Consider the following 5,937-nt stretch of genomic DNA (forward strand, 5'->3'; position numbering starts at 1 on the left):
GAAGTTCAGTCAGTGGGAGATGCTGGGGGTGGGAGGCGGGTGCCTTCCCAGACACAGCAAGGGAGGGAGGTTTGTGTCCAGAGCGCCCACCCGGCAGGTGGACACTGAATGGCAAAGGCAGGCTGGCCATGGTCACTGATGTGTCTTGTGGACTTTCAGGTTTGCTGGTCCCAGCCCCAGGCCGGCCACACACACACCTCCTCAGCAGCCAGCTCCTGTCCATCAACTCTCCTTCCCTCCCCCGACATGACAGCCCCAGAAACACCCCACCCTTCTCCAAGGCCTTCTGGCTCAAGTCACCCTGCGGCTTCTGCAAGCAAGTCCCTGCGAGCGGGGACAGAATCTCAGAGTGGTGGAAGATTGAAACTGCCCTTTCCATCCTTCCTCCCTCCCCTTCTTCCTTTCTTCTTGCTCTCCCTGTGTTTGAGTGTGTGCGTATGTGCGTGTGTGCCTTTCTATCTCTGTCTTGTGTGTATGTCTCTGTCTGTCTGACTTTCCCTGTCTGTCTCTCTCTGTCTCTCCATATCTGTCTCTCTTTGTCTCTCTCTCCATCTGCCTGTCTCTCTCGCTCGCTCTCTCATATATATCCAGTGTTTCTTGAGCCTCTGTCCTATGCCAGGCAGGGCGCAAAGCCCTGGAGATACCGTGAGTCGTACAAGATACAGTTACTGCCCACATGGAGCTCTCAGCCAGTGGAAGACACACATTAATTTTTTTGTGACCGTATGTTACACTGCGGCTGTGACAGGCTCTGTGCAGCTGGGCGCCTGGTCCTCTGAAGCCCTGTCCCAGGTCATAGGCTGGAGAGGAAGGAAGGCAGAGCTGGACTGAGAGCTGACAGAGCTACCGTTAACTATGAAGATAACGATGGCTGGGTGGGACTTGTTCCAAAGAAAACTAAACCGTTTCACTTTTAAATAGTGTACTTGGCTTTTAACATGACTTTGCATTTATACTAAAAATTAGTAGCTGCTGCCTGGGTGGCTCAGTCGGTTGAGCGTCCGACTTCGGCTCAGGTCATGGTCTCATGGGTCGTGAGTTCGAGCCCCCACATCGGGCTCTCTGCAGAACCTGTTTTGGATCTCCTGTCCCCCCTCTTTCTGACTCTGCCCTGCTTGCGCTCTCCCCAAAATATATAAACATTAAAACAAATTAATAGCTGCTGTTGAGAAAGACCTACTGTGTGCTGAGGCCAAGGACTTTTAATCTGCAGCCTCACTGGTCCTCACTGCTCTCTGGGGTAGGCACCAGACCCCTGTTTCCGGTGAGGACACAGGCACCGTGAGGCTGTGGCTGATTCAGGGGAGCCCAGCCTGAGAGCAGGTGGGAAGGAGCTGTCTGTCTGGGCTCCCCCCTGGCCCCGAGCACCGCCCCTGGTGGTTCACATTCTTGGGCTCCCCGGTCCCCCTCACGGACTGCTGGAGAAACAAAGAGGAGCACAAAAGGTGAACATGAAGACTAATATTTTTCATTGACTTTGGCTTAAGATTTAAGGTGATTAGAAAGTCACTGTTTTGTCTTTGAAGTTTTCCCATTCTACACAATACAAGGGAATCTGTGTTGCTTTGTTAGGCAGAAACAAGCCGGGGCAGACGCTTGCAGGGTGTTTTCATCCCAAACCAAGGCAGTGACATGCAGACCCCACCGGGAATAAATTGTGGACACTCGTCATTCTGCCCTCCCCGCTCCCCACCCCCACCAGCAACCACAGGTGTTACTGATGACCCCCGAAGCCATCACCCCTGCAGCCAGCATGGCAACCTGCTGCATGCCAGGGGAGGGTTGCATTCATGAACTCACATAATCCTTACAACCCCAGGATGTATTCCTACTGTTATCCCATTTTTCAGATGAAGAAACAAAGGCTTCATGAGTCTAAGTCCCAGAGCTTGTGTGGGGAGAAGCTGGAAGCTGGTTGTGGACAGTCCAAACAGCGGAGCTCAAGCTGCCTTTGCTGTTTATTCCTTGTGCCCGCCCCCCAGTTCCCCCACAAGCCCCCCAGTACTTATCATCTCCGCCACAGGTGAGGAACTGAGGGTACCCGTGATTTAGGGCCTCTTCAAGGTCACAGGGCTGGCCAGTGCCTGGAAGGCCCAGAGCCTTTCCCATATGCCTCCTACATGAGTCCACCTGGGACCCGGGAGGGCCCCTGGACCCAGGAAACAGATCGCTGAGGGGCCCAAGAGCACATGTTTGGAGTTAGGGAAAACATCTAAGCCAGGGAGATGGGCTGGTGTCACTAAAAGCTTCCATCCTGGGTTTAATCACCCTGCGCAGCCAGCCCTGCAGTGACTCCTGGTGGCCAGTGCGACTCAGGCAGCAGCGTGTCCAGGAGCAACCAGACGTGTCCCTCCCCTTTGGAACTCCTCATCGCCCAACGAGGCCTGAAGCCTGTGCCTCGAAACCCAGATACAAGTGTCCTCCCACAGGTGTTTGAGGAAGGACTCTGTCTGTCCCCCGGTGTCCCGCCCAGTGCATTTGGGAATCATCTCTCCCTTGGGGGCTGGCAGGAAAAGGCGCTCCGGGAATAACCGCTGGGCTCACCGCTCCAAGCTTCGAACTCAGAAGAGAGGGTCCCCCGGCGGCCAACGCCTTTAGCTGGGGAAGAGTTGGCACCGGGTCAAGGGACAATGATTAATGGACGCGATCTCACTCCTTAGAAAGTCCCAAGGTGGCTCTTTTGGTTCTATTATCACCTACTTCTCCATCTGCTGACCTAGGCTGCTATCGTGGTTCACCATCATCTGGGACGCCCTTGCTCAGGCTGCAGAGGGGGACAGAAAGAGAGTGGGGTACAACATACCAAGATGTCCCCGAGGGGACACCCCAGAACAGGGTGGGGGGGGGGGGGTAACTAAGGTGGGGCTGACATTTTTGACAATTTTGATGGCAAAGAAGAGCTTATTTTAGTGATGGCACATACACAGTCTCATGCCGGGGAGAAAACATGCCGGCAGGTTAACCGTGGCCATTTCCGAGGGGTGCAATTAACAAGGATACCCCTTTCTCACGCCCTTTGTACTCTGACCGGTTTCACAACCACCGTACGTTTCCTACGTAAGAGCGAATGCAAAGAAAAGGCAACGTCTAAAATGCACGTGACCTTAGGAGTCAGGTCTGGATTGAAATACCCACGCCACAACGTGCCGCGTGCCCGTCTGAATGAGCTGGGACATGACTCGCCACGCGGAGCCTGACGTACCTGGTTCTTCATTTGTCAGATGGGGCCGATGGAAGGGGACTGACATGGTCACACTCTTCCTGAGGCCATGGGCCGTTCCTTACACAGCGGGAGTTCTCTGCCCCAGGCACACGCGACCTGACCTAAGGGTGGCGAGGACAGATCTGCCCCCGCCCCTCTCCCCCGAGGCTGGAGGCCAGACAGGTTGCACTGGGAGCCTGTCGCTGAGCAAAATCAAAACTTGTGAAACCCCTGAGTTGCTCACTTTGTTTGAAAGAGCCGTTGGGTCCGTGTGAGGAGGAAGTTGCAGGAAGAGGGCCCTCGTGACAGAAATAGGAGTCTGCGCCCATGGGCTGCTTCTCTTAGCTTACTCATCGTCCCCAGAAATCATCTCTACTCTCTCCGGAAAGAAGTGTTCTCTCCACTTCCTGGCCATCCAGATACTTTTTTTTTTTTTTTTTTTAAATAACAGCTCTATTGAGATATAATGCACATACCATGTAATTCGCCCGTTTAAAGTGTATAATTCAGGGGCACCCGGGTGGCTCAGTCAGCTGAGCGTCCGACTTCGGCCCAGGTCACGGTCTCACGGTTCGTGAGTTCGAGCCCAGCGTCGGGCTCTGTGCTGATAGCTTGGAGCCTGGAGCCCGCTTCCGATTCTGTGTCTCCCTCTCTCTCTGTCCCTTCCCAGCTCATGCTCGCACTCTGTCTCTGTCAAAAATAAGTAAACTTAAAAACAATTAAAAAAATAAAGTGTACAATTCAGTGGCATTTCGTATATTCTGAGGTGTATAATCATCACCGCTATCAATTTTAGAAAGCTGTCATCTCCCTAGAAAGAAAGCCTTCAGCCATTAGCAGTCACTACCTCTTGCCCCAGCCCTAGGCAATCACCAGTCCACTTCCTGCCTGTATAAATTTGCCTATTCTTGGACATGTCACATATGAATGGAGTCATGCTCTATTCAGTCTCCTGTGACTGACGTTTTCATTGCCACAATGTTTTCAAGGTTGCAGCATGCATTGGCTTCATTCTCTTTTATTGACAAGCAATATTCCATTGTATGCATATACCGCATTAAAAAAATTTTTTTAATGTTTATTTATTTTTGAGAGAGAGAGAGAGAGAGCAGGGGAGGGGCAGAGAGAGAGGGAGACACAGAATCCAAAGCAGGGTCCAGGCTCTGAGCGGTCAGCACAGAGCCCGACACGGGGCTTAAACTCTTGAACCGTGAACTCATGACCTGAGCCAAAGGCAGATGCTTAACTGACTGAGCCACCCAGGTGCCCCACATATGCCACATCGTATTTGTCCATTCACCAGTGACGGACACCAGGCATCCTTTCTGAATTTAATATATTACCATTAATGATAGCCGTGATCATGGAGCACCTGCCATACGCAAGGCATTTGACCTAATTTCTAATCCTTGCAACTGCTCAGGGAGATGGGCTATTTCGCCCATCCTACAGATAAAGAAACAGAGATGTAGGGGTGAAGTGGCCCATCCAAGGTCCCACTAGTGACACAGCAAGAATCAAAGATGGGCTGACCCAGGCCCCCAGTCCATGCTCTTCCCATTGTCCCATGCTGTCCCCACCCCCATGTGCTCTGCTCTCGCCTTCCAGTTGGCTGTGAGGCCAGAAAAAGAAAGAATCCTCTCATTCACCCTAACTGGGTGGCCAGCACGCATGAGTCAACGAGCCAGGTGACATCCAGAGGCCACCCCATGGGGGTCACTGCCCGGGTGATGAGACGTTGTCATGCAAGGAGACAGGTGCTGATCACCAGGAAGGGTACCGAGTGCTGGGAACTCATTGCTGCTAGATACCCCGAGCAAAGACTTTTAGAGGAGATGATGTTTTTAATATATTTTTTAATGTTTATTTATTTTTGAGAGAGAGACAGAGAGACAGAGAGACAGAGAGCGTGCAAGAAGGGGAGGGGCAGAGAGAGAGGGAGACACAGAATCCAAAGCAGGCTCCAGACTCTGAGCTGTCAGCACAGAGCCCGACGCGGGGCTCGAACTCACGAGCTGTGAGATCATAACCTGAGCCGAAGTCAGACGCCCAACTCACTGAGCCACCCAGGCACCCCCAGTGGAGAGGATATTTTGAGTAGAACCCGAGGGGACCAGGCAGATTGTCCAGGCAGCAGAGACAAGGCAAGCCTGTGCAGAGGAGCTGATGTGCTCCCAGGCCCAGAGACCAGGAAGCTTGGTCCACGGGGATGTGTTCTGTCCTCCTAAAGGTGGGAGGTGAAGAGTACGGGGAGAAGTCGGAATCACACTGGGGGAGCCTGCATGCCAGGCTGGAGTCCGAGCTGTGTCCTGTGGGCAGCAGGAAGCCACTGAAAGTTCTGAGCAAGATAACAAAGTAAAAGCCTTCCATTAGCTGTCTGTTTTCTCTGCTGTCTGTTTTCAGACCCAGGTTCCCAGGCCCCTGGAAATTCTCCTGCAGTTTCACAGAAGAGCTGGCTTCAGACTCTTGGGCATCTTCGTGCCTCCAGAATCTAGGACAGTGCCTGATGCACTGTAGCAGCTCAAAAAACAGTAGTTGAATGAATGAATGAATGAATGAACAAATCAGTCTGCCTGACAGCCTCTCCCCCTCACCATCCTCTCCTAGTGCCTCTGCTTGCGTGTTCCAAATTCTCCATCTCACCCACCTACTCTCTCTCCCTCCCAGCCCCTCACCTTCTCCCCCCTGGCTACCCCTCTCCTTTCTGGTCATGAGTAAATAAAGGAACAAAATGC

Source organism: Panthera leo, chromosome D1 (genome assembly GCF_018350215.1).
Source record: "Panthera leo isolate Ple1 chromosome D1, P.leo_Ple1_pat1.1, whole genome shotgun sequence".
NCBI classification, from domain to species: domain Eukaryota; kingdom Metazoa; phylum Chordata; class Mammalia; order Carnivora; family Felidae; genus Panthera; species Panthera leo.